Below are 16,953 nucleotides of genomic sequence, written 5' to 3' on the forward strand. Positions count from 1 at the left end.
CTGTCCATTCTCATTGGCGTAGGGTAGCACAGCAAAAAGACTTGCGGCACTACCCTACGCCAATTCCCCATAAATGTAGACCATGATTTAAAGGTTTGCGCCGCAGTTGCTTCACAAAAAGTGATGCAACGGCGGTGAGAGGGGCCCCTACATTAGGTAACGTAGTGCTCTATTCATGGCATTGCATTATGTCAACTTATGAAGTTTAGGTTGGGCTTTTCCATCATACGCCCTTTTGCCAGGTCAGAAGCAAAGACAAAAGAAAAGGTACAGCTCCTCAAGTACTAACCTCGCTTCTGGTTAAGCCAAAGCTCGTGAAGCTGGCATTCTCACTCTGATTTCTGGAAGTTTGAAACTGTGGGCCCTTGAGGTACAGAGCAAAGATGCCTTTTCCGATCAACTTCAGTTAAGTTATATTTTCAACTCTCATGTGTATGCATGAATGAGTGCTGTATTTGTATGTCTGTCTGCATGCATGCACAAATGTGAATCTGTGTATGGGAATGAATATTTGCATGCATGAGAACTCTTCAATCCCTGCAGATATTATTAGTTTTTTTCCAATTCCAAATTAAGAAGTGACTGGCAGCTGGTACAGCAAAGGAAGCCTGTGAATCAACATACAAAATTAAATATGTTAAACAGAGTAAATGTACCTCCATAATATGCAATGCACAGGATTAAATTGGTATCACAGAATGGTGGAAGCATGCTCGCTTCATATAAATTATTTTCAGCAGAGGCACAGTGTTGTCCTGTGTCCCTACAGCTTTCAGACTCAAATCTGTGCAGAATCCACTTGTTGTCTCACGACAGAGACCTTATCAAGCACACACAGGCCCACCTACAAATTTGGTAAAGAAATATACTTTGCATTCCTATTCTCAACCCTGGGAAAACGCATCAACAATAATAATAATAATATCATGCATTAACAATATATAATATCTTGTTTTATATATCATCCGCTACTGCGTTTTTGATGTTTCCTAGTACCTCAAATAACCAGCTTGCTCTTACACCTTACCATGGTTCACAATGTATTGGCCATGACATGATGAATGCCAGAGGCTGCTTTTTGGATTTACACACACATATCAAGAACCAACCTTAAACTCAATAAGATATCATTAACCAATGTTAATGAAATGTACTAATCAATAATTATTACTTATGAAATATTGAATATATGTTAGACCAATGCAGTAATATGCCATATTGAGAGTTATGAAGTATGTTCTAGCTTTATTAATTGTAGGCCTTAACGTAGTGAGTGTCTTGGCCTATTTTGCCAGGCTTCGTGTAAAAGCTGTATTTCTTAGTGTTTAGTAAAAATGCTGACCAAGAGAATTAAACTGGTAAAAGTCTATTGTATTGTTTAAATGTGCATATAACGGAAGCTTTTCGTGAGAACCGACTGCTAGGAGATGATGTTCTTGCTAATGCAACATTTTAGGTTTTTTGGGTGTGAGACTGACTTTCCAAGGACAAGAACAATGGAATTCTGACTTGAGTAGAAGCTGCAACAATATTGTTACCCGACAAGCCAGATGATGAGGACATTGCAAGAGGAACCAATCAACAATATGAGAACGGAGAAATATTAGAATTCATAGATATGGTATAGTACTTTTATTGGAGAAAGTGTGAACATACGATTAACTGACCAATAGGGAATTAGGGGATAGTTTAAGTGACTTTAATATAACAACGCTAATTCTGGGAGAGACATTCATTTCGACATTTTTAGAGAAGACAGATTATTCTGCCATTTGGGTCATTCTGACATTCTGGCTCCTTGGGCTCATATTTTCCTGACTGAGAGCCTGATGCCTTGCTGATCGACTGATGTCCTGAGGACGAAGAATGATTCTGCTTTGATGACCCATACCGAGCATAGGTATACATCGAAATGTGATTATTATGCATATTTGCTTTTTCTTTCTACGTACCAACTGCGCTGTTTTGATAGAACCATAGTTAGATGATTTTCCAAATTTACGGTACTAAATTGTTTAGCATGAAGCCCAACATGCTGATGCTAATCTGATGTTAGTTAAGGATTCTCACTAATTGAATTATGATAACAGGGACTAATGCTTGGTGGCCTTCTCTGCTGAACTTCATGTACTTCATTACGTTGACGCAGCTGACTTTGCTATTGATTTGCACCGTAGCTTTAGAATGTGTTGTAGTTCAAGCTTTGATTAGATTGCATTTCTTCCGCCACTTTGGACAACCAGTGTTGTTTCTGTATGTGTTTCGTTTGATGTTGAGATTAATCTACATGACCTTAGCATTATTAATATAGGGAAATAAACATTCTAAACTTTTACTAAAGGTGTAGTTATTCATGACTGAAAGGTCATGGTGCGTGACAATTACTGACTCCAATGATTATTGATTTTATTGATTACTAGTGATTGTCGATTATTGTGTATTGATTATTGATTATGTACTGGAGCTATGGTAAGAACTTCTTAATTGTGAGTCAAAAGGTTCCTCGACCTATTCGCGTCCCCTTGTAAGTTTACTTATTAAGGTCAGGCGCGCTAACAGTGGTACCGGCACATGTCTGGGTACTGTTGGGATGGTTGCAATGATATTGTGCGCTGTAAGATGCAGCACACATGTGTTTGGGCAATGAGGCAGGGCAGTTGCAAGGTGTTACTGCAAGGGACACCACCATGACGTAACCCCAGGAATGGTATTGACTGACTTCCTAGTCTCTGATGTCTTGGTCGTGTTGGTAGAGTTAATTTAACTATATGCGAGGGATGTTGTTAGGAGACAACCAGAGGCACAGTCATTAGACATGCCATCCATCCCATGTACTGCATATGTACATGTAGGTATTTAGCCCTGGTGATTGACATATGTCCAGGTTGTGTACGTGTTGTGGTGCATGGCACTACTAAGGCGTAGGTACATGTATAGCTTACGTCAGCATGGTGCTACTTGCTTCATGTGCAATGTGTCCCTCTGTGCTCCTTTGACATGCATTGAGTGTGTCCTATGTGGCTCCCCCTTCTTGCACTTAACAATTTAACATTAATTTCCCCATATCCGACTTACCCTGCATTTGTGGTGTTTCCTGGTAGTCTGCCCTGTCCTGCGATTCCAATGACCAGTTCCTCCGGGATGACTTCTGCAACCATCTCCTCCATCTCGTCCAGGTCCTCTTGTGGTGCTGGACTACCACCTCCAGTTTGCAGTGCTGCCTTCCTGTGCGATGCCATTTTTGTCTTTGTCCTTCGCTTGCAGTCCTGCGAGCGTTTCTTGCACTCAGTTACGGTTCTCCTCACCTCTGTCACACTGTTAATCTTGTCTACTATCTGCTGCCAGATTGCCTCTCTCCTTCCAATTGCCAATTTTGAGGTGACGAAGAGTTGATGTTGATGCTCTGTCACCTCTCTCATCAGTATTTCATACTCCTCCGCACTGAAACAACACTTTCTCTTTTTCTTCTTCCTCCCCTGGGTTGTTTGTCCTTCTGGCTGGTTCCAGGTTAATTTAGGTCACCCTGGGGTCTCTCCTGGCTTTCGGGATCCATTTTGCCTCTCCTTTGCACTGTTTTGTGCATTGGTGTCTAAAGTTGACGCTATCGCTGTAAACCGTCATAATATAAATATGAACCCCAGGTGGCGTTAAAATATGGTGCTATCCAGCACTGGTCTTTTTGACGCAGAACTGCGTTTGCACAGTTTTGCGTCAAAAAGTATAAATCTGGCACTAAGTCATAGGTCACGTGACAGGAAAGGCTGCACCACAATAGTTTCCCTGCTCAAGTCATAATGTCGGCTCCTTTAACTCTGCACATTTTGAATGGTGCCTCACATGGGCTTTTGTGAGGACTAGTGGCACCCAAGAAGAGGACTTTTATATGCCTACGTCAAAGCATGCTTGCTGGCTCATTGCTATTCTTTCCGAGACAATGAATGAACCAGTGTGTCTTGTACTTGAAGCCTATAAGGCTGCATCAGCTGCTGTAACAAATCAAGTATTGACAAAGAGGAACGAGTTAGAGCTATTGGTATTGTAAATTCTTAACTGGACTTTTCTTGACACATCAATTGAAAATGAAAATTAAAACAGATGCATAAGCGAGCCAATTCAAAGCGCCACAGCCCCCATGAGCATGAGCACGAGGGAGAGACACAAAAGGAAAAAGATGTTTGCTCGCAGTCAAACGTATCGGCAAACGTGCAATTAAACATATAACAGGGTCGGTGTCCAAGGCAGTAACAAAACCGCCCCACGGAGGGACAAACGAAAAGCATTTACCAATGATAACAAAGGATTTTTGAAAGGCAAGCTCATTAACAAGCAATAGTGATGGGCGTGCGGTGGGTGTGGTTAAAAGCCCACAGATAGATTACAACAGGTCAAAGCAGTTGTGCGCTCGACCTAATGAATAAGTTAGGCACGTCCAGCGCTAGGTTCATCATATCACTTTTTTCCAAAAGCATTGATGAAGCCAATAGGTCTCACCGATGCAAGACCTATTTGCTTTGTCAATCTTTTTTGCCATGTTGTACGGCTGTGCGGCTGCTGTACAGCATGGTTCATAATAAAATAAAATAAAAAAGCGCTGTGATGGAGCAAGTGTTGACTGCGCCATAGCACTTTTTTTTTACTTTCAGCAATATTGCATAGCAGCCACGCTGCTGTACATGGCTCTTGCATAAGTACTACCTACTGGTTTTGCTATTGCTTGTGGTTTTTAGGCAAGGGTTGATTAAGTGATTTTCCCAGGATCACAGGAGGTCAATTATGCTAGATTCAGGCCCATATTTATACTTTTTGACGCAAACCAGCGCCAGCAAAAATCATGCCTCAAACCGACTTGCGCCATTTTTTGAAGCACAACCCTCATTGAAATGACTCCTGTCTTAGCAAAGACAGGAGTCATGCCCCCTTGCCCAATGGCCATGCCCAGGGGACTTCTGTCCCCTGAGCATGGTCGTTGGGCACAGTGGCATGTAGGGGGTCCCAAATTAGGCCCCCCATGCCACTATAAAAAAAAAAATTAAATACTTACCTCAACTTACCTGTACTTACCTGGGATGGGTCCCCCCATCCATAGGTGTCCTCCAGGGGTGGGCGAGGGTGGCAGGGGGTGTCCCTGAGGGCAGGGGAGGGCACCTCTGGACTCCTTTGGAGCCCACAGGTCCCTTAACGCCTGCCCTGACCCAGGTGTTAAAAAACAGCGCACATCAGGCTGTGCGCCATTTTTTAAGGCCCACCCCCTCCTGTGCGTCAAAATGACGCTGGAGTATAAATAAGGCGCAAAGGCCATAAAGTCATTTTTTGGGCGGGAACGCCTACCTTGCATGTCATTATTGCAAGGCAGTTTCCAGCATCCAAGAAATGACAGAGTATAAATATGCCCCTCAATCTTTATTCATCAGTTTCAAAGTTGTGGCATGATCTAAATAAATATACATACATTTGACACACACACATATATATATATTTTTATAATATATATTTTAACAGACCTTTACAATTAAGTCAAAGAAGATATTTGAATAATGTTTCAATAATCAATGAGATAAATTAAAGAGCTGATCCAGAAATAAAACACAAATTGGACAGTTAAGTGTTTTATTTCTTAACTGACTTTCCCTTATCTGTTTCCATAGATAGGTTAAACTTAAAAATCAAGAAAGAAATGTTATCACACAATACTTTTTTTAAACGTTAGAAGGGTAACCCTACACTTGGTAGAGCTTGCAAAAATTGAATGAAACTCTTAAATGTTCCTCTCCACGGAAATCTTTAGTAAAAGGCGAAAGATTTATTCGATTTGAAGAGAAACCAGAGTATGCTAATGGCAGCCGCCGACTATTGGGCCGGGAATCACCGTTCCACAGACTATCAGGGCGACTAGGTTTACTAAGGTCATCATAGAAAACCCTTCGAAATAGAACCAAGTTATAATAATAGTTGTAATACTTTACACCGATAAAACACTTGTTGCCACAGAAAGAAACAAGCGGAGAGCCCAGCAGTGAGAGGAATTATGGGTATGCAAATTTAGTCGCAGGTCACGTGACAGGAAAGCCTGCAAGACATTTTCCAGGGTCAAATCGTAATTTCTGCTCCTATAATTTTCCATGTAACCAGCTGTCTGCAAGGCGGCAACAAAACCGCCCCAAGTAGATAAAGAATTTTTAAAGGGAAGCCCATGAATGAGTGATAGTGAGGAGCGTGCGGTGGGCGTGGTTAAAAGCCACTGAGAGCTCACACCAGGACAAAGAACTTACACACTCGACCTCGAAAGGCTAAGGTAGCGCCGACAGCCGCTGGCGGAAGTGGACTGTATCGGGTCAGTGGCCCTAATATTGTGGGATGGTTAGAAAACGTACGATTTTCATCCAAAAAACAATGACATACTCTTGTACAATTGAGTCCCGCACCTCTCGTTCTCAGTAGCAAACGAAATCATTCAAAAAATGATAAATCTGTCTCTCTGGTTTATCATTAGGACTATACAAAGAGAAACTAAAAGTGAAGAAACAAAACAAAAACAACTCAAAAGGTGCGTAGCTCGTTCCTAGAATGCTCCATATTGATTGACACAAGACGATTTGTGATCTTGAGCTGTGAGGCTAATAAAGGTGAATGAATGTTAGCACAGGTTTTTAAAGGGAAAGACAAAATTAATATTCATAGATTCGTGGTAACTGTCTTTTGCTGTAATTAGTGGGGTTTTGCCTCCAAGCGGTGCATTATGGGTATGGTGGCTTTGCCAACGCTTCTTTACGGTGGCCTGCCTAGGGAACGCTGAAAGATTAAAGACTGCAATTCTACTGACATGTGCTGTGGGATTATCCGACAAAGTCCCAGTAAAATCGCTGCATGTTAAAAATTATAAGGATATTGGGAATCACGAAGGACTTCCATGATCATGGAAAGAACCAAGGCCAGAGTCAAATTCTTTAAGATCTTGCAAATCCAAGGTTACTTGTGATAACGCGTCCAGCCCTTATAAATTACCCGTACCTGGACATGTTGGAGGTCGGTGAATCATTTAACCGAGTCGGGCTCTCCTCATCCTCAATAGTCGAGTCACTCAAATCAATAATCAATAACTGTTGTAATCGATAATCAATACTCAATTAATAGATCAATATAACACATCAGAAATCAATAACAGTTGATATTTCTGCGCACCATGACCTTTCAGTCATGAATAACCACACCAGTTTATTAAAAGTTAGTGAATTTATTTCCCTATATTAACAAAGCTAGCACGATATATATGTGTCTCAAAACCAATTGATATATGTATATGAACATTACTAGCTGTCCATAACGGCGGAAGAAACGCAATCTATGTAAAATCTGAATAATGATACACTCTGTTATAGCAATGCAGATCACCAATGTGACTAACTGTATTTGACTAATTGCATACATTCGGTCAGCATAACAAGATTTCAATTCTTCATGGTACATTGAATGAATACCTCGACTAACCTCTAATTAGCATTGGCATGTGGGACTTCATGCAAAACAAATTTAGTCAACACAAATTTGGAAAACTTCTAGCTAGGATCCTATCAAAATAGCAGTTGGTACCTAAAAGGAAAAACACAATGCATAATACATTTATCCTTTCATATTTACCAAATACAATCAGCATTCAAGAAAAGTCTTCGTCCTTCAGGTACCGGTTGATCAGCATGGGGCAAGTTTCAAAAGGGGGCAAAGTTAAGGGCAAGCTCCCTTGCAGCGGCAAGGAGAATGGGGCAAAGTTACTGCATGGGCAAGACGGGGGCAAATCAAAGTTAAAGTCTCTAGGGTGAGAATTCTCAAAGTCTCTTTCTCTCAGATAGAGAAAAGCGCATCAGGGTGTCGTCCAAAATGGAGTCTGGCATCAGGCTTCAAACTGGCATCGAGGAAAAATGGCTGACTTCTCTTTGTCCGGTGGGTTTAAGTAAGAAACATTCCAAATTCTGTAGGGTCTTCCATTGGAGGGTTCATAGGTTGGCTTCAAATTGTCCAATCAAAATTGTCTTTTACTAGCACCCATTTATGCATACACTGTCCTTGGCGCCTTGGAACACAAATTGTATCATGGTTTGCCAATTATTTTACTATCTGTACCTTCATTGTCCGCACCTGCAGAGACTGACCTTGTATCAAAAGGGATGTAACCGGACCTAGCACGAAACCTTGGAGATAAGTGTACCAGCCAGTTTCTACTGGAAAAATACAACTTCAAGCAAGAATATATTTCATTAATTCAAGGAAAAAGAATCACGCAGTTAGAATTTGAAACCAAGCAACTAGGCCAAAGCCTGTACTAAATTTAAGCTAAGCAAAACAGTTTTCAAACAAGAAATCATGGCATACATTTGCGATTATGACAGATTAGTACATTTTTAATAGTTCATGATTAATAAAGCTCGTTTATAATGATGGCGAACTACCCCGAGGGCACAATTTCCCTCGTACATTATTTCTTTTACTTAAAATCACACTTCAATATATATGTCGGTTACACAGTGTACATGAATATATGTCGAACCCTCTTTTTCTGCGTCATCAATCCCTCCTCTGATGACTAATTATGTCATCACATCAAATCTACCCACAAATTTTATTCCATTAAAATTCTGTATAGTAATTTGGCACTTCAGTCAATTCCCTTTTTCTTTTAATCCCTTTTGACTTCTCCCTATAAATTTCCACCATTTTGTTCTCTATTTTCTCTTCTCTTTTTCTTTTGTTCCTTGCTTTTAACATTTTGAAAGCTTTCCATATTCCCCAAGAACCTAATAGACAAATTAATATTATTAATATTCCCTTTACTATTTTTAGTAACAATCCGTTCCAAACGTTGCTGAGCCAATTTCCCACAGAAGCAAATCCTTTTCCAATTTTCTCCCAAACTCCGGGTTCTTTCAATTCCTTTAAATCTACACTTTCTCTAGTTAAATTTGTAAGCATTGTTCTAATTTTTCCACTGTTGTCGGGTATATAGGTACAACAGTGACGCGTGCCAAGCATTTTGCAAACGCCGCCATCCTTTGCTAAAAGAATGTCTAAGGCAAGCCGATTTTGAAGAGTCATAGCTCTTTCTGCAGCGAGTTCAGCATCCATCAGGATTATAGCTCCCGAAAACTTTGTTAACATGTTATCCACAATAGTAGACAACTTTCGTATTTTGATTGAATTCAATATGACTCCTACTGAAGGAATCATAGCTCCAAATATATCTCCTACCACACCAGCAGCTGTCTCCCTTTTCTGAACACGATGTGATTCAGACAGCCTTGGAAATTTCTTTAAGTCATCTAACTGGTAAACCTTTGGGAACAATATTCCCAAATAACACCTCCCATACCATCCTTTAGGAAGACGATAATAGGCGTTGAGTCCACAAATATAATATATTCCAGGAATAACTGGGTCTTGTCCATTCAGCATGAACGTCCACTTTTTTTGAAATGCGTATGTGTGTTTACATTCACTCGTTCCCACAAAAACTGTGTCATAATATGATGGAAATCTATGTATACAAAATCTTCCCACATGCAATGTATCTAAGGCTATTTTCCCTTGTGTCTTTATTGCGGCAAAAGCATAATTATCTACAGACGTCCTTTCGTGCAATTCCTTCTCTAATTTCTCCCTCATTTCGTGCTTTCTGTCGTCAGTGCGGTCTAAAAATTCTATTTCTACTGGTGAAAGCAAGCATGTAAGATTCTCCCTATGTGCGTGAGCTGTGTGGAAAGGTGACATTGGTTCGAAAAATTCCCTCATTAATTTGGCAGACCAATCTCTAGCTATCTTACTTAGGTGCCCTATTATGGGGACATATGCAAAAGTAACATCGTAATTAGTATAGAAATAATGAATGTCTCTTTGAGCATAAAATCTAGAAGCTACTATACTACATGTAATTCCATACGTAAGAGGCATGCTGTGATACGTTACCCCTTCCACTACTGAGGTAGGTATTTGTGTACACACATAACAATCTTTCGCATCCATGGTCTCAACATACTCACTCAGTAAGCGATAGAAAACGTTAGATGAAAGTTCCTTCTTATCATGCAAGTGTCTCTCGTCTTGCTCGAGTCTCTTCAGAGCTGTTAGTTCAGTAACGATAATAGGTTTAGAAGTAGAAGCATCATTCGTCTCACTCTCGCCTTTACCATGCATTCCAAGAACTATTGCTACAATTATTAGTACGCATGCGATCAGTAAGCCTATACACATGTATTTACAATACTTCATTTTACGCCCCTGTGTAGTGAAGCTAGTCATGATCTGTATAGAATCAGAAAGCTGAAGACACTTTATCAAAGCGTATTTGCAGTTTTTTTTTTTTTTTTTCTAAGTTGCAGGTATTTACAAGGCTGAACGAGTTCAATGTTCACACAGTTTCTTTAGCAGCTTAGTCTCTTATCGGTTAGCAGCGTTGTCTCAAAATCGGTTTCAAAGTCAATCAAGCTAGCAATGTCTTAGCCGGTTGAAAAGTCAATCAGGTTAGCAATATCAAGTTAGCAATGTCTTAGCCGGGTAAATAAATTCAACCAAGTGATCAATGGTTTCAATCAACAGAGTCCATAAAGTTTTTATTTCCAAAATGAAGTTCTGCCTCTTCGTTCTCAAGGCTGAGGGATACGAATTCGTCTGACCAATCGTTATTGGCTACGTATGCCCACTCCGGACCGGAATACCTCCTGCTCGGTATCCTTTTTCTTTTCAGTTTTGCATCTCTCTTTGATTCTTTCTCACTGGTACTTTCCTCTTTGGCCAAGTCCTTTTCTTCACTTGGTGTTGGTACCACGACAGACACTTCCTTTCTTTTCTCTTTCACTCTTGGCCCTTCACTGTCGTTCAACGTTTCTCTAGTTCTCAGTTTCACTGGTGATATACTTTGTCTTCTTTTTGCACTAGGTCCACTTGATGGAACTGCGATCTCTTCTGAAGAAGTTTGAGCAGTTTTGTTCTGTTCTGCCTTGTCCCCTCCTTCTGGGGAGTCAATCAGATTTTCCTTTTCTTTTTCTGTACCGTCTGCTTCTGGGAAAGCCCTCCTCTGATCAGGCTCTCCTGCTTCTTCACCTCTTTCGAGCCCTTTGTCACCGTTACTTTCTTCAGGCTCTTTGTCACTTTCAGCTGCTTCAGGCTCTTTGTTACCTTCAGCTGCTTCGTCGCTGTCTGAGGCTCCTCCTTGGTCTTCCCCAAGCGAATCAGTTGCTTCGTCCTCAGAGAATATTTCTCCCTCCTCTATTTCTGCCTGTTCGCTTCTAGTTCTGTTTTGCTCTGCCTCAGCGCTCGGCACTTTGTTATCAGGTACTGGCAGTTTCAGCGCTTCAACTTCTTCATCTGTGGGACACAACACCCTCTTTGTGTGACTGGCGTGAATCCAGTTGGGAACTCCCGCACACTTCACATCGGTGGTAGTCGTCAAAATCACTTGGAAAGGTCCTTTCCAACGGGGTTCCAAACACGACTTCCTCACGTGCTTCTTTATCACGACCCAGTCACCTGCTTTCAGGGTGTGTCCTGGACCTTGGATCGGTGGCAAGGTGGTTGCCTCCACCTGGTGAGAGAAAGATCGAACCACGTCAGCTAGACCTTTGCAGTAGTCTAACACCATATCATCTGTAATATTCAAAAGCGCATTTGCAGGAACTGCTGGAAGTCTCATAGCTCTGCCCATGAGAATCTCGTGTGGGGACAGTCCAGTCTTTCTGTCAGGGGTATTTCTCATTGACATTAGTACCAAAGGCAATGCGTCAGGCCATTTCAAGTTTGTTGATGCACATATTTTCGCCATTCTCGATTTCAATGTGCCATTCATTTGCTCCACTAGACCTGATGCTTCAGGGCGGTAGCTACAATGCAGCTTTTGCTCAATGTTCAGTGCTGCACAAAGCAATTTTATTACTTCATTATTGAAGTGACTTCCCCTATCTGATTCTAAAGAGATCGGGAATCCGAAACGTGGTATTAACTCTCTCAAGAGTAGTTTTGCAACTGTGAGACTGTCATTTCTGCGTGTAGGGTATGCTTCAATCCAGTGACTAAAAATGCACACAACCACCAACACATACTTCAAGCCTCCATGCACAGGCATCTCAATGAAGTCCATTTGCATCCTGCTGAATGGACCCCTTGCTCTTCCAATGTGGCTCAAATTTACTACTGTTCCCTTCCCTGCATTCATCTGTTGGCAAATGACACAACGGTGGCAAACTGCTTCAGCAACTTGACGGAATTTAGGGTTAAACCAATCAGTTTTGAACAACCTAATCATGGCATCCCTCCCAAGATGAGCTTGTCCATGGTAAAACCTGGCTATCTGTGTCAAAAGGCTGTTTGGAAGAACGAATTTCCCTTCACTTGAAACCCATAATTCATCTAGTCTCTTTACACATTGTGATTTGGTCCAAGAAAGTTTCTCATCCTCACTAACATCATTCTGTAGGGATTTCAATTCGTCCATCGTATCTATCACCTTTAGAGCAAATATTTCGCTTGGTTCGAGTTCTGGTTCACTTATCAAATTCTATTCATCCCTAAGCAATATACAGTTCAATGCGCAAAACCTTGCGACTTGATCCGCATATCCATTTCCCAGAGAAACATAATCCTGTCCCTTCGAGTGTGCACTGCATTTTACCACTGCTACTTCTCCTGGTAGTTGGATGGCATGTAACAATTCTTTTATTCTTTCGCCATTTTTCACTGGCGATCCTGAAGAGGTCATGAAGCCTCTCTGTGACCACAATTGTCCGAAATCATGCACTATTCCAAACCCGTACTGGCTGTCAGTATAAATGGTAACTTTCATCAATGCAGAAAGTTGGCAAGCTCTAGTAAGGGCTACCAATTCTGCTACCTGTGCAGAGTAAACTCCTTGAAGCCAAGATGCTTCCAAAACACCTGTTACTGTGCATACAGCGTACCCTGCTTTCAATACACCCAGTGCATCTCTTAAACATGAACCATCAACAAAAATAATTTGATCATTTTCTTCCAATCGGGTATCTTTGATATCAGGTCTTGGTTTGGTGCAAAATTCAGTCACCTGAAGACAGTCGTGCTCGATGTCTTCAGCGTTCTCAATTTCAGCATTTTCACTGGGAAACAAGGTTGCTGGATTCAACGTAGTGCACCTTTTCAGCTGCACATTTGGTGATCCCAGAATTATTGTTTCGTACCTTGTGAGTCTAGCACCAGTCATGTGCTGTGTTCGGGAACGTGTCAAAAGTATCTCAACTGAGTGAGGGACCATGACTGTTAAAGGGTGTCCCATCACTATTCCTTCACTCTGAGTGAGGCTGATACCAACTGCGGCTACGGCGCGCAAGCACCCTGGTAGTGCTGCTGCGACCGGATCTAAAGTAGCTGAAAAATATGCTACTGGTCTGTTTACGCCACCATGGGCTTGGGTCAAGACAGACAAGGAACATGCATCACGTTCATGACAAAACAATGTGAAAGGCTTTGTGTAGTCAGGCATACCTATTGCTGGAGCCCTGCACATGCATTCTTTCAATTCAATAAAAGCATCCATTTCTTCTCCTTTCAGCTCAATTTCATCCAATGCATCCTTCTGGGTCAGTTTCAGCAAAGGTTTTGCTAGGGTTGAGAAGTTGGGAATCCATTGGCGACAGTAGCTCACCATTCCCAAAAACTTCCTCACCTCCCTCCTCGTCTTTGGGGGACTCATTTGAAGTACACTTGTTATTCTTTCCTTCATAATTTTTCGTGACCCTTTTTCTATTTGGTGACCCAAATATTTCACTTTCTTCTGACAGAACTGTAATTTTGAAGGAGACACTTTGTGTCCGTTCCTTCCCAAATGGTTCAATAGAGCAATGGTGTCGGCTGTGCAGTCACTTTCTGTCTTGGATGCAATCAGTAAGTCGTCAATGTACTGTACTAGGGTTGACTCGAATGGCAATTTTAACGCTTCCAAGTCTTTCTTTAGAATCTGATTGAAAATTGACGGTGACTCCGAAAACCCTTGAGGAATTCGACACCAACTGTAAACTCTGTCTAAGAATTTGAAACAAAAGAGAAATTGGCTGTCCTCATGAAGAGGCACCGAAAAGAATGCTTGTGACAAGTCGATGACTGAGAACCACTCGGCATCGCAAGGGACTTGAAACATTATCACAGCTGGATTTGGTACTACAGGGCAGCATTTAATTATGATGTCATTTATTTTCCTCAAGTCCGGCACAATTCGGACCTTTCCACTTGGCTTTATTAGTCCCATGATTGGTGAATTACATGGACTGCTTAATACTTCTTTCAGTACTCCCTGTTTTACAAACTCGTCAATGAGTTGGGCGACTTTCATGAGGGTGTCTTGTGCCATATGGTACTGTGGGGTCTGGGGAAAGGTTACATTGGGTTTTACGGTCACTTTCACTGGTTCCACCCCTTTCACCAATCCCACCTCTTTTCCTGTCATGTCCCACACTTCTTTTCCGACTGTTTCCTGTAACTCAGCTGGAATATCTGCTTCAGTGATCATCGGAAAAAGGGTAATCAGAGGATACTCTTCATCGACAGTTTCCATCTCATCCCCTTCTACACTGTCCTCTTCTTCCCCATCACTGCTCGTCTGAATTCTAATTCCATCGTTTGAACACATAATCGAACATTCCAATTTGCACAATAGGTCTCTCCCTAACAGTGATATCGGGCTTGAGTCACATACCACAAAATTATGTGACCCTTGATAATTACCAATTCTGACTTGTACTGGGTCTGTGATTGGGTTCGTCAGGTACCTGTTTGCTACTCCCACTACTTGAACTGTTCTCCCTGAAAGTGGCAAATTTGGTACTTCAATGCTCCTAACAGTAGAACGTGTAGCTCCTGTGTCAACCAAGAATGAAACGCGATGGCCCATAACTCTTCCCTCCACATACGGGCCCTTTTGATCAACTTCCAAGGATGCTGCAAGCACACAATTTCCCTCCTCATCTGAACTTTCACTCTCCCATGTATCGTTTATTCCATTCTCACTGTGTAACGGGAACTGATGTACTGTGTCATTTTGATTCATTCCTTGACCCGTGACCTGTTGAGGAAGCATTGCTTGCTGCTGATTCATTGGTGCTAAGGGTATTTGCATTTGCTGATTAGGTACCATAGGAAACTGCTGTTGCATTGGCTGCAATTGTGTCATTTGCACACGAGGCATTTGCACCTGTTGCGGTTGCATGGGTTGTAGTCCCTGCATCTGGTTCATATTGTTTTGAAAATTTGGGTTCGGACCTCTCAGTTTCGGTCCTCTCATAGTCTGAAATGCATTGACATCATTGTTTTGCTGACCTACACCTTCCTGCACCATCATTGGGCACTCCCGCTTCCAATGCCCGACAATTCCGCACGTGTGACATGGCATCACCTTCTTCATTGCCTGTATACCATTTGGAATCATAACAGTATTCAAATTAGGACCATTATTCACAAAACCTCCTCGACCTCTGCCTCTCATCTGCGGCTGAAACATAGCATTTCCCTGTTGCTGCTGCTGCGGCATCTGTTGTTGAAAACCTTGCAAACCTTGTAAACCTGTCTGAGCTGCTCTGAGCTGCATCAGCATCACCTTTTCCTTCAATCTTTTCTGCTTTGTCTCAATCTCATCACTGCAGTATTTTGCATAATTCAACACTTCATCGATCGACTTTGACTGCCAACAAATCAAATGCGATTTAATCATCTGGCTGATTTCGGGTCTCAGCCCTTCCACAAACCTGAACACAAAATGGAGCATGTCTTTTGGCTCAATCGTTTCCGTGCCACTGTAATTTTTAAACGCTTTCAACAACCTCTCATAATACGCATGTATAGATTCTTTAACCTCTTGAGCGGTCCTGTCAATCCTTTGCCAATCCACATTTTTCGACGCAACCTTGGTTTTCAAGTGCTCGATCACCTTGTGGTACAAACTCATTACCATAGGTAATGGCGCACCTGTGTCCCTATCTCTCTCTGGTTCACTCGTCGGCCAACCTACAGCCCTTTTACAATCTTCCCACAAATCAGCCGGAACCACAATTTCAAATAAGGTATTCAGGTCTTCCCAGAGACACTTTGCGAGCTTCACAAATCTATCCGTTTGTTGATACCACTCTATCGGCTTCTCTCTCAATTTGGGAAAGTCATCCGTAAAGGATTGAATATCGCACCTGTGCCATGGTACATGCATAAGTTTTCCCCCTGCTGTCTCTCTCATTGGTAACATGGTTATCAGATCGTCATTCTGTTGTTTTTTCTCACTTCGTTCTGAAGTGTTTTCCTTCTTTTTATCCTTTTTCTTGACCCACCTGCTTTCCCACTTGTCTAAACATCTCCAAACCTGTGCACTCTGCAGTATCTCTTTAAGGTGTGTTTTCATCCCTGCGGATCTCATGTGTTCAAAATCTTTTGTCTCGAAGTCTAACCTGTAACTTCTACTCAGGTGTTTGGTCTTACCTATATCGATCTCTTTTCTGTCTGCAATTTCTTGTAACTTCTTATGTATGTTGCTCACTTCTCTTGTAATCCTAGGGCACATGTATCTTAGTTCTTCCTCTGTGTATGATTCTAATCTGTTCAAACCCATTGTTCCTTCTACCAGTTCATCTGCCTCCATCCCCAACCTTATTTTATTCAGGTATTCTTCTCCCTTCCCGCTTGATGTACTCTGTGGGGAGTTCAGGCTGTTGAACCATTGTGTCAACTGTTGCGCGTTCAGTCCCATCAATGTAGCAGTTACATCAACTGCCATCGACGGTTTCTGTAATGTTTCAGTCTGTGAGGTTAACGGTACTAATAGTGGTGGATGTGACCTTACCACGGTTGACGGAGCACAAATTGGAATTGGACTAAATTCCGACAAGGACCCAGATCCATTTGGCAGTGCCGCTATCGGAGTTGTCTCTGGAGTGGTTTCTATGCATCTTCTCCCTGTCCCATTCT

At 41.8% G+C, this 16,953-nt stretch overlaps 1 non-coding gene across 1 annotated transcript; it reads right to left on the reverse strand.

Annotated features, from left to right (window-relative positions):
• Window positions 1-5,713: 5,713 nt before the first annotated feature.
• On the reverse strand, window positions 5,714-5,829 carry LOC138286900 (U5 spliceosomal RNA). Its single transcript, XR_011202166.1, has one exon. It is a non-coding gene; the product is annotated as a U5 spliceosomal RNA (small nuclear RNA).
• Between the last annotated feature and the right edge of the window lie 11,124 nt (window positions 5,830-16,953).

This window comes from Pleurodeles waltl, chromosome 3_2, assembly GCF_031143425.1.
Source record: "Pleurodeles waltl isolate 20211129_DDA chromosome 3_2, aPleWal1.hap1.20221129, whole genome shotgun sequence".
Classification (NCBI taxonomy): Eukaryota; Metazoa; Chordata; class Amphibia; order Caudata; family Salamandridae; genus Pleurodeles; species Pleurodeles waltl.